Raw genomic sequence first — 17,683 nt, 5'->3', positions numbered from 1 at the left:
ACATGGTTATTGCCCTCCCGATTGACATTACTAATGGCAGGTTAGTTCTGGACCTTGGGAGAACAAACAACGGATGCCCTCGATTCCTAAGGTAATTATCAGAGACACACAAGCCAACACTACCAAGAATGGCAGAGTTCACATTTACGCCGCGTATAAGTCTGAAAAATATGTAGCTAAATAAAGATCCCTTCTAAATTTTAAGCTACAGTATGTAAGCATACCTAAGAGAAAATCAGTCGCTTTTTCTTTTATTACACATTATACGGTTTTGACCGTACGGAAAAAAATCGAACGGTAAAAATCCGAATCGGCAATAAGTTCATGCTCTTTTCTGACTATATGGTTTATGCACGGTTTTTTCCGTCACTAGCTCAGTTTTTGGTTGAGTGTTGTGTTGTTTGTACGATTTAAAACCGTCTAATATGAAAGCGTATATTAGGTCACCTACATCACTGAGTCATCGGTAACCGTCCGGCCGCCGTGCATACGACAATGGACGGCTGCTATACGGCGCCGTTTCCGTTTTTACTCGTTGACGAGTAATGTGAAAATGGCCATGTTCGTCTTCACCCCACTAAAAGAATGTTTTGAAGATTTTTTTTGCCGTACGGTCAAAACCATAATATAATTTGAAAGGAGCGTTAGTTTTTACTGACTTTTGCTATATCCGAACTGACGCAGATTTGAAAAAGTGACTTTTATCAATGAAGTAAGATTATTTAGAAACATTTAAAATTGAAAGACATCAATATTTATTTTAACCATGATTTTTTTTAAAGGTTTTAAAACGATGTTTAGATAATTTTACGATATTTTAGTTATTTACATTAACAGCTGTTTCACGAAAATGGGACAACTGGGTGCCAGGACAATTTGGCGCTGCACTGTCGAATGAAATAAATAGACATTAGTTACGATTTTATACAGAAATTAGATGAGCAATTTTAATCAGTTTCTATCTACTACTTAGTAGCTTTAATTTATTCTGCTATGAACAATATTTATTATTGCAGACTAAGAATTATCGTTCCTGAGGCTTTAAATAAAAATAAAAGAAATTTCTTCTGAACAAATGCACAATTAAATGATTATTTAAATGTTCATATTTAAATTCTCACCGAGTATTAAATAATAATTGAAATATATATTAATTAAAAAGTACCTACCTATAATTCACGAACGTCTATTTGTTTCGAATTTCATTTGACTGCGTGGCGCCCTCTTGTCCCGGCGTCGAATCGTACTAGACCCCTGTTTCAGATATGATGTTAATTTTATTATTGTTTGATTAAGAGCGGACATAAGTGAAACGGCAAATAATTTTCAACAGTATGTGAAACGTAATTTCGGCCGCAGTGCCAGTTGGAGAGCGATAGTCAACCTGTGAGCACGTCAATTTGTTTTGTGATGGCGTCGGAAGAATATATTCTTAAATCGTGTAAAGATAACTAAAAAACGTTCCGCATGTACTTGAAAAAGAAAACATATCAATGAATATACCATTATTTTTACGAATATAATAATAAACATAACATTAAAAGGACGCATGTTGAATTTTTATGATAAATTATATTTAGTTCGGCTCGCGTCATTTGCACAATCCGGGCATCGCCTAGTCACGATCTTTTTAGACCATGCCTCAGCTGAGGTATTGCCTTAATCAAATGCAACTGAAGTCTAATGTAAATGCTAATATTAGTTAAATTTCTTGCCGATAGATGTTAGTATACATTATTTGTTTTGTATTATATTAAAAATATCATTTACATCTTTCGAACAATCCAATTCTTTGAATCAAAAAAATTATGTTGTCTAATCATCTCGCAAATATTTGAGTTAGAAGTAATCTGTATTATTTTTAAATATATTATGTTTTCATTAAATATTGCCAAACGGCAATGTCTTTTCTAAATTCCGATAGGAATTATTACTTGGAAGTGTCCCAATACTCATCGGGAATGTCTTTGATTTTACTTCTCTGCTCATAGAAACTCATGAAAGTGAAAGGAAACGTAAAATAAATTTAGAATAATGTCACTCAGGATATTTTAACATGTTTTGACTAGCATTTCCACATCATAATTTATTGTAAGTAGTCAGTAATTTCATTTGTTTACATATATTTATTACTTCCTTAGTTACATTAAGTAGATATTATAATACTTTATAAAAAATGAAACTTACGATTTAATTTTTAATTGAGTCACTATACCTACATAATTTTAAAACACCTCTGATATAATAATGTACCAACTAGATTCGCGCCAATGTATTGTACCAATTGAGTCACGAGAAAGATAAAATAAAGACACTCAACGATCTATCTTGAAAAACATTTATATTTATTTATTTAATGTACTTTAGAAATTACAAATTCAAGACGTTCACAACGTGACATGAAAAAAAACAAAGAAGTATAAATTATGCAGTATTGGAAAAACAGTATAAATATGTCGCACCTGGGGAATAATAGTGGCACAAGTCAAAATTTGTCATTTTTGAGTTAAGTATGCACAAATGTTCCAAGATATCATTTCTATCCGCACAAATAGTGGCATAATTCTAAAAAATATAATGGTCGCCTTAAAAGCATTTTTGTCATTATCATATTATAACATTTTACTGGAATTCAAGCAGAAATAGTGGCACAATGATTATTCTGCCATTGTTATTGCGGACAACATTCAAAATGAGATGACTCAAGTGTGCCAACTTCACGCTATTATAAAGTAAATTAAAAAAAAGTGATTTAAAATACCAAAATAAAATATTCAAACCGCTCTCCTGCAAAAACAAGTTTTTCGAGTTGTGCCACTATTATTCCCCGGGTGCGATGTATGTTATGGATGTACACCGAATGAGATAAGTAGACCCAATTTTAATAATTTATAAAACAAAGTTCATCTATAATGGTCATCCTCGCGCATATTATCGACCATGTCCGATCCTAATTAGATCGTATTATTATGGGCCTTCATAGGGTGGAGAATTTGTTTTTACGAGAAATGGATGTCAGCCACTTGCTTAACCTATCAGTTCCATTCTCTGACTCATACACAAATTGAAAAACAATATGTTTACTTTTCAGATCCAGAATTCAAGCCTGGGACCTACGACGTTATAGGCTGACGCTTAAGCCGCGCAACCATCGTGAGTATATGGAATATACGAATATTCGAAACGATTTCGTTGAACGGAGTTAACGCCCTCTCAATTGGCATCACCAATGGCATGTCATTTCTACATTTTGGGAGAACAATAACCAATGATCCTGTTTTCTAAGATAGTAAGTTATCATGGACACACAAGTCATCAATAATGGCAGAGTTATTATTTTATCGGGGGGAAGTTGAAATGGTTGCTTGAGTATGAATGTGACATAATATGTTCGGGCCGTGATGCATAGAAACACAAGTTGGTATTTTCTTGGTTTTATATTATGGTAATAAAGTTCAGTAACACGGCACTATGAAATACTTTATATTAATTCTAGTCTGAGTGTAACGGTTTAAATTATACTTTAGAATTATTTAGATATTAAAAGAGACACTGACGAGTGGCGCGTGTCGACTATATTTTAGTAAAGCTCAATGACGTTTGTTTGAGTGTTTTCGTTGCATCATTGTCTATGGTCTATAAATGACCATAGACAACAATATGCCAGTTTTAGGGTTATATGAAGCGCCTAGTTTCAAAAGCCCCTAAAACGGTTTTGAAATTTTTTTAGTTAGAAATGACTAGATGAATATTATTTTTGTTACCTATAATATGATGGACAAAGATTGAACTTTAAAAAACGCCAAAAAACCGTCAACACGTATGATCAAAAATTAGAGTAGGTAAATTTCAAAATCTCAAAACCCGCTAAAATGGTTGGGTGTGCTTTTCAAATAACCCTAAAATGGAAAGCCAAAATACTATTTAAAATGTAACGAAATAAAAAATAAATACATAAAGTTCACAGATTTAATAGATATGAGTTTTTCTCATTTTTCTCGAAACTACCTAAAATCGTTTTTCTCATTTTTCTCAGAACTACCTAAAATCGTTTTAGGGGGTTTTGAAACTAGGCGCTTCATATTATAATAACCTCTACATTTTACACCGCGTATAAGTTAGAAAAATACGTAGCTAAAATATAGAATTATCCTCCAGCGTTTAAACTATAGTATGTACACATACATAAGAGAAAGTCATTTGGATAAAGCCACGGTTGGTATCCAATATCCATACAGCCTCAAGTGAACTTAAACTAATTTAGATGCAAATAATAAGAAATCTCAATCATTTTCATATTCAAATATTATATAGGATTCTTAAAAACATTTTCCAACTCGATATTATAATACTTCGATACGACACTGGTATTCTGATTAAACAACTAAATAATCCCATTTTCTGGCATTCAAGTTAGAATTTCAGAGCGTTAAGTGCATAGTGAACTGTCATGTTGCCAACAAGTGAATGTTGTTTGATTTTATTGGCGGGAAAATTTGAAATAAACGACTTGTTCTATGCACCGACCCTTGCCAATCATTCAAGCCATTAAATCTGCTTTATTTTAATGCAGTGTTTCCCAAACTGTAGCTTCCGGCTCCTATTTTGGGTTATCAGCAACCAAAAGGGGTCCAACTAGAGGTTTATAAATCATTACTTATTGATAAATCTTGAGAAATAATAGGAAAAGGCCAATCTCAAATCTTTATAAATTAATTTCGCGAAGTTTCGAGAATTCTCGTTTCTCGAAAAATCATCAATTTTATTCTCGTGATATCTAAAAATTGTCAGTAGCCTAAGATGCCGATTATCTTTGTGAAATTATATTAATTGTTTTAATCTTGGGCAACCATTCAGATAAGTTTAATTTTCATAATTCTTCAAGCATAACAGAGGGAGATGACGTATTTTTATTTTGAATTATTCATAACCATGCCTTAGCTTTTTCGTACAAGGTGTTTGTTAGTGCTTTTGAACAATCACAAACACCCAGGCCTTGAAAAATACACATAAATATTGTGTCCTCACCGGGATCGAACCCAGAACTGTCAGGTGGAAGGCCAGCGCCTTACGCACTGCACCACGAGAGCCGCCTGATATGTCGTATTAAAACCAAACATACACGCATAAACGCATATTTTATATATTGGAGGAATCTGTTATTTTAATCGGGTATAGTTTCGTGTTAGTTTTATATATGCTTACAATAGAATATATTTGACTGATTAGAGATTCGAGAAATTAGTTTATTATCCAAAAAAATTAAGGGTATTTATAATAGGGATAGGGTGCTGTAATCTACTGTAACCTTTGGCAACATACACAATCAATCAAAAAATGTAATCATTATGGATGATGAAGAACCGTTAGTAAGCATCACCGCATAATTAGTTCGGCGATGGCGTGCTCTGCAAAGTCAGGAGACTCTACCAGATGCAGCAGTTCACAGATGAATAATTGAGTCTAAAACGCTAGAACAGAGACAGTAAGACAGAACATACTATGCGTAAATGAATGAAATAAAGAGACAAGGAAAAGACGTATGGGAATGTTGACAGCTGTTGGTACTGCCACGTCCTGGTAATATTTTCTGGTCTATAATAATCCTTTAGCTCGATTATAAAACTATGATACTATTCACGTATAAACTAGCTTTTTCGAAATGTTGCTAAATATTGATTTGGAATCACAAATTTACGAACAACTAATGAATTCTAAAAATAGATAATAATATGCATAGTATTTTCAATGTATTTTCTTAGTTATAAAATTTATATAATAAGAATTTTAAAAAGAAAAAAATATGTAAACAATTATTACTAGAAAATAACATTTTTTTAAAAAAGGAAAAAAAAATATTATTTTTCCTATTCAACTCTGAAGAAAATATTTTGAGAGTAAAATCAACGACATTTCTCGAATACTGGCAATTTGTTAAGTTACAAGGCTATTTTAAATTAAAACTTAATAAATTACAAGATAAAAAGAACTTTTTATATACTTATCAAGTTTTTAAATTTTCAGTTGAATCATATAAACTTGACAATTCTATGTATTAATAAATACTTTTTTTGTACTTGATAGAAATACTGAGATTACATAAATAGAATACTGAAATGTCATTTTGACGCATAGTAACGCACGTATATATTAATAATTTAGTTGCTAGGTCCCACTTAGCAACCAATAATAGTAAGTAGTAAAAAATATTACCTTTAACGAATTTTTTCCAAAACATCAAAACAGAATTAACTGAAAATAAATTCAATTCTGCTTAAAGATGGCCAAAAGTATTAAAAGAATGCATTGTCGTCGTGTTCTGATATATTCTAAAAGTTTCAAATGTCTAGCTTGTCGGAAAGCTAGTTAAAAATCTGTTCCGGACAAACAAGAATACGAGCTAATAAAAACGTGGTAAAATACGCTTTCCACAATTTTTTCAGATATATTTAAGTTCAACTTTATCAAAAAAATATTATAAAATCATAATACTTACACTTTTTTGGACATAATTAGATTACTCTGTTCGTTTTGTGATTAAAACATTTTTCGAACGATAAACAGAACGTAAAAAAATAATATGAATGCATATTATTATGACTTTTTTGTTTATATTAATTTCGTCTTCCGGCAAAAATTTTAATTAAACAAAATTTTTATCCAATATCTCGTAAATATTATAGCTTCACGCTTAATTTTGAAAAGAAATGCTTTATAAAGAATCGCTAGAAACGAAACAAAGAGATTCATTCACATAGGATGTTTGACATTTCATCTTGCTTATAGATTATAACGTCATAATTTCTATTTCTCATCAGGTTTAAAAGAACGAATTCAAAAATATTATTCTTCTTCTTCAGCCGTGTCCATGCGAAAGATCGTGATTATTCGTTTCAAATATAATATCATGGATGGTGCAGCTGGTTTCAACGAACTGTTATACGTGTATATTATTATTCCTACCAAACGTTGCAAGTTAATAAAGGTTAATAAACAATAGCCATAATAATATGATGCAGTACCTACCAGTCGCTAAGAGTGGAGGTAGGGTGTTAACATCCGCCATACATAGTGAACACTAAACGTTATCAGTTATACGTATTTGTTTTCATTGAACTAAAACTATAATTTATAGTAAACCTTGCAAAAACTAAATCATAATTGATAGGTAATAATAAAAAATATTCGTCTACCTATAAAATATCCAAATCTATGCCAATAAATCATACATAATTTTGTATATTAATTTTATAGATAGAATAATATTTTTTTTCTATTATAGTTTGGTGGCAGGACTTAATAAGTTTAAAAAAAATAACCAACAATACGTGTAATATGTATTTCTAATTCAACGAAAACAAATAAGTATGTTTGAAAAATGAGCAAAATTTTGTCGGATCGTCCAAAATATACCAAAACTATTGTAGTTTGGCTTAGTCAGGGTTTTATTGATTTTTAAAACTTAATAAACACCATCTTTAAACTAGTAGCCGTAGTTCAGTAAAAACAAATACGTATGTCTAACAAAGTTTAATATCCACTATTTATGTCGGATTTTTACAGCCGACCTCCTACAGAATATTTTAACTTGATAAACACAAGTAGTGTAAGGGCGTCACACGGTCATTCGGCTATGAACCTACGCCGGACGTCACACACAAGACGTCAATAAACTAATAATTAAAATGTTATCGCTAAAAATGTATAAAAAGGGTACGCACCTCGCGCCCTTGTCTATTATTTTTGTAACGCGTATATCTATCCGATGTATTATATACTTGCATTTCCGTTGAATAAACTTTAACTTTTTAATTTTCGTGAAAACTTATTGTTTGCCGATCATTTTCTCCATATCTAGTCTAAATACATCCTTGAAGGTAAATTACCTGACAATTACCTTCAAGGCGACGGTCTTTAAACGGAAAAGCTGTGAAGGAGTTGCACAGAAGTCATGTCTTTGGTAAAGAGACGAAGAAAGGATAACACCATCAAACTACATCAGATTCCTGTCAGTTCAAGCTACCTGTTTCCTTTGCCATTTCCGCAGTTTCCTCTACACCACATATACAATTTGAAGTATTATAGGAGTATCACCAATTTCTCATATAGTTTTTGGTTCTAGTTACTCAGGTTTGTATCCGATTTATACTGTCTTTCAAACTGTGATATCCTGCATGTCAGGTGGCGGCTTCTTGTCAGTTTTCTACCGCAGGCGGCTCCGAAATCTCCTTAGATCACCTAAGGAAGATTTTAGGCATGATTGCGCCGGTGTATGTCCATATAGAATAGCGCCCGACAACATATGCCTGGATACCACTAGATGGCATGCAAAAGGATTTTTGGTGGCACGCCTCGAAAACTATATTTTATTAAAATTTACGGTATTTTAAAAACTCTACCGTAATATTATGTAATGAATGATACACTGGTCACCATTTCGTAAGTAATGACTTTGTAATAACTGGTATAATGGATTATATATCAACTCTGCAGAAGTCTGTCATAAACAGGTTTAGGCTTTACAAAAAGACTCACCCATGTTTAAATTGTATCTGAGACTTCGACGGTATAGACAAAATAGAGACGCTTATAGACGAAATGACGTCGTTAGGGGCAGAATATACTGCGAATTTCTTAGAACGTTAAACGTACCAACGACTCCATTTAGTATTACTACATAATCAGCAAGCTCCAGATGCGAGATAGACTATCCTCAGTTTGTTTTTCCAAACTCTTCAATAATTGATAAATAGGCAGTAGAAAACATGACCATGATGGACCAGGTCAAAAGTTTCCCTCAGATGTACAAACCAAACTAAAAATTCTGCAGGATATACTGACAAAGGTTCTACGTTCTGCTGAATACCAAAAGGTAGCCAAACCGTAGAGAAAGTAATCAGATGGTCAAATCGTCTGGGCCACTTTACTGTCATAAAGTCTCGAAGAAGAAAAACACCATATACATAGTATATTATTATAATCTGACAGATGTATATTACGTACCTACAAGTCTAAAGTTATCAGATCTACGAATAATATTTCAAAATAATTACAAGATAAAAAGAACTTTTTATATACCACGTTTTCACATTTTCTGTTGAATCATATAAACTTTACAATTATATGTATTAATAATTTAGGACAAATAAGGCAATTGTCAACAAATCATTTTTTTGCTATTTTGCAACAAACAACCAATAATATAGAATACTGAAATGCCATTTTGATTTCCATGGTAACGCACGTATATATTATTAATTTAGTTGCTAGGACCATCTCATTAGCAACCAATAATAGTGGATTGGAAAAACCCGAAATAACTTTTCTTACAAAACAGAATTAACTGAAAATGAATTCAATTCTACTTAAAGATGGTTAACAGTATTAAAATAATGCATTGGCATCGTGTTCAGATATATTCTAAAAGTTTCAAATGTCTTGTTGGTCGGGAAGTTAGTTAAAAATCGATTGCAAGATTTGTACTGGATAAACAACCACCGGACAAACAAGAATACGAGCTAAGAAAAACGTGGTAAAATATATGACGATATAATACAATGACTTTGAGCAAGTGTAGATATAATCAACAATTTCAATGCGATGTTGACATATTGTCAAATTTAAGTAAATTGTTGTAGGGTAATAATATGGACCGATGTAAAGCAATTATTTTAATTATTCAACCATCATTAAACCTAACAAAAATATAAACTAGCAAACATACCTTTATTTGAAGTCCTCCTCACAGAATAACGTGGCATAAACACCAAGAAGCTTATTCCGGAACTACAAAAAGCTCTTTACTGCCTATTTAAATCATTATGTATTCACTTTGAACTTTTGTTTTGGTGGATAACTAATTATTGTATCCGCTGGAACGTTCACAAAGCATCACCAATCTTGATACACGAGAGAACCAAAAGAAACAAACTTGAACACCTGTCAGCTGGCTTTCTGCTATTTTTGTAACTCAATAGAATTATTGTCTGTCTTGTATATTATAATTTAACACATTATATTATGCTTGTTTTAAAATTAATTCTGAGAAATAATAATTATGATGAAGATGTATATTGTAGAATAGATTATTTATTTTTGTATGTATGTTTGTTAACTTAACATTCGGCTATGTTAATCCATGCACAGTGAAATAGTATTCTCAGAAAATATAATTCATTGCTTAAATTAATTAATTAACATTCGTTTATTTATTTTAACACATAGTAAACATTACAAAATATTAATTTAAAACATTCACAGCATGACAGAAACAAAGAAATATTATTTACATAAAAAAGAGATAGATCAGTATTAAGTTATTAAACAGTATAAAAGTTGTAAATACAAAAAATATTAATTTAATAGGTACAAGGAAGTACACCGGATGAGTTAGGCAGACCCTATTTTAAGAATTTATAAAATAACGTCTACCTATACTCATTTTCACTTAGGTGGAATATATAAACACCTGAAGCAAGTTGACTGACCATAGTTATCGCCTTCCCAATTGGCATTACCAGTGGCAGGTTGGTTCTGCACCTTGGGAGAATAAACAACTGATGCTCTCCATTTCAAAGATAGTTATCAGGGACACACTGGTCAACACTGCCCAGAATGGCAGAATTCTCATTTACCTCGTATAAGTAAAAAAAATACGTAGCTAATTATCTCTTCTAAATTGCAGACTGCAGTATATACCTAAACATAGCCACGGATAGTATCCATACAAACCCAAGTAAAGGAGTCGAAGAAGAATTTCTTCTGAACCCTTTCGACCATAAGGTCATACTTCAACTGATGCGGTGCCCAAACAATAGACCCACTCTCTAACCTACTTCGAACTAAAGAATTAAACAAAAGTTTTAATACCGTAACATCCGAAAAGACCCGGGAAGTACGCATGGCGAAGCCTAACATATTTTGTAGCGCCTTTTTACAAATAATGAGAGCTATATGGCCACTAAACGATAGCTTACTGTCAAACGTAATTATAAATTATTCTAGAGCAGTGGTTTCCAAACTTTATGTTACTACGCCTCCCTTTAAAAAAAATCTAATCTTGGCGCCTCCCTCCCCCCCGCCCTTTATTTCATTAAATAATACAGATACCCTTCTAATAGCCAAAAATATACAATACAAAAATAAAATAAAAAACATAATTATAAGAATAATTACAAGATAAAAAGAACTTTTTATATATAACGTTGCTGAATCACATAAACTTGGCTTGACTAGCTTAAAGATCAAAAAAAAAATGTACTTGATAGAAATAATACTTAAATGTCATTTTAACATGACGTCATATTGATTTCCATATTAACGCGCGTATATAATTATAATTTAGTTGCTAGAAGCCCAGACCCCTAGCAACCAATAATGGTGCCGAAATAACTTTTCATACAAAACAGAATTAACTGAAAAAGAATTCAACTCTACTTAAAGATGGCTAAAAGTATTAAAAGAATGCATTGGCATCGTGTTCTGATATATTCTAAAAGTTTCAAATGTCTAGCTAGTCAAGAAGTTAGTTAAAATCGATTGCAAGAATACGAGCTAAGAAAAACGTTGTAATAAACAAGGTTTTACTACCTACTATTATTATATTCATTTTTAAATTAATTTGTTTTTCTTGAGATGGATGGGCTTGTTTATTAGCACAAAGTGTTCTTTTTCTACTAAACGGGATCTATATTTGGATTTCATTGCAGCTGATGGAGAAAATCCCATTTCGCATAAATATGATGTTACGAATGGTAGCAGTACTTTACTTATTTATAACTTGCAAAGCATTTATTGACGAAGTATTAACAAAGAAGAATAGATGTGACACAAAGTGGCTCCGCCCCGCAGGCGACTTTTTTTTACTAAAAGAGTAAATTTGTGATGTGTGTTAATCTCACTTAGCTGGGCGACCCGCCACGCCGGGCCCCTCCTATTCCCAGGCCCATAAGCTCGAGCCCTGTCAGCCCCCCCTTGTGGGGGCCATGTATTCTATATCCACGCGAACTTTGTCAAATCGAGAACTAATAAATAATGTGAAAAGTGCATTAGAAAACCATCCACGTTCTCAGTAAATAAATTTTTATTTGCTCCAAAATATCTGGCGCAGAAATCTTTTAAAAGTGGAAAGATGACGAACTTATTTTTATGTAATTTTGATTTCCAATATTATGATTTGACCCTTTATATCATTTTTTCACGAGATAGACAGCGCGCTTCACAATCGTACCTATAGAAGTGATGTATTATAAAATTAGTCTTTATATCTTCAGACAGGTTTGCAAACAACGTTTTATAGGACTGTTTTTTTATGTAGTTTATAACTAGGGGCCGCTTTGTAAGCTATGCATTTGCAAACTGCAAACCTGTGGCTACATTTGTGTTAAACTTATCGCGCCTCCCTTTGCATCACTCCGCGCCTCCCAGTTTGGAAATCGGTGCTCTAGAGCAGTGCTCCGCAATCTTTTCTCACCCACGGCACACCAAAGGTCTTCCCAGAATTCCGCGGCACACCACACGTAAAACAATTAATACACCATAACATGGATCCCACAATCCCAATGCAAATTAACACATTAATTACAAAATTAATTAAAAGGGCCCGTAAGCATTGGGTTAATATTAGTGTAGTAAAATAGCGCCGCAGGCGATTTTTTTTATTCGAAAATGGGAGCTGAACTGCGATAGCCTTGTCATAAATCCGAGGATATTTTTTATTAACCGAAATCCAGAAAATAGACAATGGAACATCGGCGTAGTTCAGTTTGAGCGTCCCGTCGTATATCAATTCAACAAACTCCTCTCGAATTTATAGGAAAAGCGCTTCTATAGAATTTTCGGCACTGGTTGCAAAAGGGTTTCGTATCAAGTCGCATTGATTGTATGAAAGTAATGATGAAATTTCTTTTGCAGCAAAGTTAAATGTTTTTGAGACGGATCCAAAATTAATTGCCTGTTTTCAATGGTGGTCTGGTAGGTCGTTTTGTATATTTGTAGAGATCTTTGTGTTAACTCCTTCTGCCAAAATTTTAGTTTATTTTTGAATCCTTCTAATTTATCAGAACACGTCAATATATTTTCATTCTGACTTTGCATTGTTTTATTAAGTTCATGAAGGTGCTCAACTATATTACCAGCCATGTACGCAAATTTGGCTATTGCACCGCGGCACACCTAGCATCGTCTCGCGGCACACCGGTTGCGGAGCACTGCTCTAGAGTCTAGGTAAAACATACTAGTATCATAAATTTAATTAAACGAAGTTATGCATTCACACAGTATGGGAAAATTAATCAGATCTCTACTATTAATACTTTTAGCTCGAATTTTAATAATGTAAACAAGAAAAGATATTGATCGATATTACTTGACGATAGTTATATATTTAGCACGATGTATTAATGTATATGAATATCTCAATACCCAATAATAAAAAGCATTATGCCATCCGATAGAAATAATGCTTTTTAGTATATAGTATAAAAATATATTAATCGAAACAGTAACGAAGACCTAATTATGTTTACTTTGATTCAAAAGAAATCATAATAATAATACAATTTAACGGCCCACATGCTCAGCGTACGTCAAAATGGAGCTTTTATGCTATTTTCAAAGCATGATCCTGGACATTCCTTAAACGTTGTAGATAATATAATTACCTAATTTTTAAGCCTTATTATCATTTATATTTATTTTAAACATTTGATGACTGCATAAAGTATTAATATTACAAAAAATAGTATTCTTTTAAACCTCTCGCTCTTATGTTTTAGAATATAGTCATATTTCAGTACGTCCATGTGAAATGGTGTTGAGATTTTTTATATTTATTAATTTTTAAAAGCATTTAAAAAACCATTAGTAAAATTTATGTCGACATTATTATAGTAAAATATTTACAATAAAAATATATATTGATCCAGGATCTTTGGCGCCCCCCCCCCCTACCCATCGCAAGACTTAAAGGCAGTGGGATAGTGGAATTGAATTAATTTTCAGTTAATTCTGTTTTGTATGAAAAGTTATTTCGGAAAAAAATCCGTAATCCAATCCACTATTATTGGTTGCTAAGTGGGTGGTCCTAGAAACTAAATTAGTAATATATACGTGCGTTACTATGGAAATCAAAATGGCATTTCAGTAATATATATTTGTTTGTATGTTTGTTTTTTTATTTACTTCATATCAAGTACAAGTTTGAGCATATTGTATAAAAAGTTCTTTTTATCTTGTTATTATTCAGCGATTATTTTATATTGTTGAATTAATTCACTTGAATTATTATTCAATTTATTATCAACATACAATAATCAAAAATTTTATCAAAAAACTAGATATTTCAAAATGTTAACACTCGTCAAGAAATGTGACTTTTTCCCATTACAGAAAATTTGTGATGAATGTCTCCAGATCCCGGGCCACCAGGCTAGAGCCCTGTCAGCTCCCCCCCCCCCCTCTTGTGGGTGCCATGGCTATAGATATCTTATCTAAATCCTGACGCACCAATACTTTGATTTAAAATACAAAAGAAGATTGCCAATTAGTAATGCAATTTAGAAAGCGCTTCAGAGAGTATTGTCAAAACCCAATAGTTAAAATTTATCGCAAATATCATAGTGTGCAATGCAAATGTGTGTGATTCCCGAGGGGAGCAGTCTCGAATCCTACTACGTGTCGTATTTTCAAAGAATGTTACATTCTTAAATCTTTTGAATTATTCGTTGAATGAGAATTATCTCAATTCGTAATTTTCTTTATTTTCAGCAGTCATTTGGGCTCATCGCTTACCCTAGTTTTATGTAAGTATAATTTTTAATTGGCCGTGGAAATAAATAAATAATTGTCCGCCCCATGTGTTATAATCGACTTTAATTAATCTGATCGAATAAACGTGCGATGTGCAGTCAATTTTCTTGTTTTTACTTCACAATAATTATTATCTTCTTATATTTAACACTCCATAATAGGTAAATAATGTGGTGTGTAACAGTAGTGTGGTAAAATAATTTTGCATTTCATAACATAACAATCCTTTAATAACGTATTGTGACCATGGCCCCCACAATGGGGGAGGCTGACAGGGCTCTAGCCTGGGGGCCCGGGCTTAGGGGGGGGGCAGGGTGGCTAGTTAAGTGAGATATACATACACCACAAATTTGCTTTGATAGTAAAAAAAAGTCACATGCAAAGAATATTTACATGATGTGCGATGCAATTTAATTTGATTGAAGATTGATACAGTTAAATGATAATTCATGTGTAGAATTTAATTTTATATGTATTTTTAGTGTGTTTCCTCACTATAAAAAATGGCCATTTATTCAATAGGTATGTCAAAGGGCGCATGTTACTTGACTACCACAAAGGTGGTGGCGATTAGTACTTCATAATAAGTATGATGCTGAGTAGCGATAACTCAATAAATCAAGTGGATTCATTTAAAAATACAAAAATCGCTAAAAAAAATACACGAAAAACCCTTAATTTTACCTCAAAGAACCCTGGGGTTTAGCGGAATACCATTTGGGTCACACAAATGTAAAAAAAATCACACCTTCCCACAATCAGTCCTTCACCTTAGCGATAGGTAGAGGGGACCTCCAAACATTCTGGTCTGGGGGCCCACTTCCATGTGTAGGGGCCATGATTGTGACCTCACAGGGAATCGAACCCAGAACACAGAGCATAACCTCTTGGTCATAATAACTAGTTATAACTGCTTCTTTTTAACTGTTTGGGTATATGAGATAATAAACACTACTTCACGAATTATTTAAAAATTACAAACATAGATAAAACTACAAACATAAGCAATTGACTAAATTTATTTTTAAAACACTCATAAATAATAAAGTAGGTATTACGAAATATTTTCTACTTTGAACGTATTTTCATTTTTAAATTGAAATATTTTCACATTGACAAAATCTTATTTAATCACTTTACAGATTCATTTTTAGATATCCTTGAAATAAGCGACAACACTAGAAGGTCCACATAATACATTCATATTATTATGCCACACCTCTGTTTATTATTTAAATACTATTACAACTTTTCACAGCAGAACCCAGAACAACACAAAATATTATGTTGTTCATGTATAGATAGTATTGTTTATTAAATAATAATAAATTATTTCTTTGGTCAGTTAATGAATAAAACAATTTTAACGTTCATCTAAAAAAATATTTTATAAACTGTGTATTTTCATAAGTTACATATTATAAAATTTAGAAATTCCTGATTGTACAACACACGATCAATGCTTATTTTTGGATTATATCTAAATATTAATACTATCGACCGAAGGTAGGTAGGTACTTGATGGAATTTGAATTTTAATTTTAATGGGGACTAAGTATTGCACTTTTGCGACTCGGGTTTCGCCTTTCGGCATCTTCAGGTACTGTGTACACTCACAAAAAGTAGGTATCATGTAAGAATATTATTGAATATTAATGGTTTAACTAATAACTTTTAAAGACCTCTTGAGTGTAATATTTTTATTGTTTCTAATTACTAATGATCTATTATTAGGTATTGACAATCTATTATACACTTATCGAGTGTATTATTATTGATAAGGTAGGGGATTTTTACAAACACTTCAACTATTCATAATTTTTTTATTATATTTTTTATTATAATTCTTGACTTATATAGGTAGATGATAATGTTTTTACCTACTTTATTGTATTGATTTTTTATATAAGTTAGAGTTAATTGTATTCGTTGTCAGTGTGTATTTGCCTTTTGGTGAGTGTACACAGTGCCTGAAGATGCCGAAAGGCGAAACCCGGGTCGTAGAAAACAACTCAAATTAAATAGTAAAAAACTTAAATCCATTAGAATTTAAAACAGTTTTAATGTTCATCTAAAAAAATGAACTGTGTATTTTACTTACTAAATATTTAAATTTAGATTATTGATTGTACAACACACAATCAATGCATATTTTTGTATTATAATAATATTATTTACATATTGAAAAACACTTTATATTTACACTAAAAATACACAATAGATTTTAAGTCAATTAACAAGTAACTGACTTCACTTGTGAAGGTATTAAAATTCCCAATAAGCTTATTTTTATACAGTACTTTAGCTTCCAAAATCCCAGGTGTTGATAAGACAGTTCTAAACCTGCGCATGCGCATTGCATGTAACTGTAACACATTTCACACTGTTTAAAACAACATTGCGTTTCGACTAAAGTTTCGCGATACTGAGGTAGTGGCACAGCGAGTTGGATGACTTTGAAGTATAGCGAGAGCTTTTGAAAGCTCGACGGGCGTCGGAAAAGCTCGTGGATCAGGCGTGACGTGTTGGGACGCCAGTACGCTTCTAATTATAGACTGCGGAGTCCAAAAATATTGTAAACATGATGGCAGGCCGTGAGGGATCTTTATGGAGTAGTTAAAATCCATCTTTAAAGAACATGCACATTATGTGTAATGATAATTTGTTTATTTCACCGATGAGAAACAAACTTCTTTTTTAATTATGTTGTGTGTATATATATATCGTTTATTGACGGATAGTATGAGCTATAAATCAGTCAATAAAATGATTAGTATTTATGAGTTCTTATTTTGACGATGATGAGTTTATTCCCAAACAGCTGTTAAAATGCCACTCAGGTTAAAGTAGAACTCTACATTACAAGTTATCTATT

General features: G+C 32.2%; 1 protein-coding gene across 3 annotated transcripts in view; it reads right to left on the bottom strand.

The window, feature by feature from the left end:
* Positions 1-17,235, bottom strand: part of LOC147069762 (TWiK family of potassium channels protein 18-like) — a 345,182-nt gene extending 327,947 nt beyond the window's left edge. Inside the window, exons 1-2 of one of the 3 annotated variants that reach the window (XM_085950716.1) lie at positions 17,109-17,235; positions 9,725-10,179 (exon numbers count right to left, since the gene is read on the bottom strand). The gene's annotated coding sequence lies outside the window, so the exon portion shown is untranslated. Of the gene's footprint in view, positions 1-9,724; positions 10,180-15,492; positions 16,057-17,108 lie in introns of those variants that run through there. The other 2 variants (XM_085950718.1, XM_085950717.1) reach the window with 2 other exon arrangements.
* Positions 17,236-17,683: the final 448 nt, after the last annotated feature.

This window comes from Rhyacophila brunnea, unplaced genomic scaffold, assembly GCF_057557595.1.
Source record: "Rhyacophila brunnea isolate RB1 unplaced genomic scaffold, BYU_Rbru_1.0 scaffold_23, whole genome shotgun sequence".
NCBI lineage: Eukaryota > Metazoa > Arthropoda > Insecta > Trichoptera > Rhyacophilidae > Rhyacophila > Rhyacophila brunnea.
This window is presented reverse-complemented; position numbering and strand designations above follow the sequence as displayed.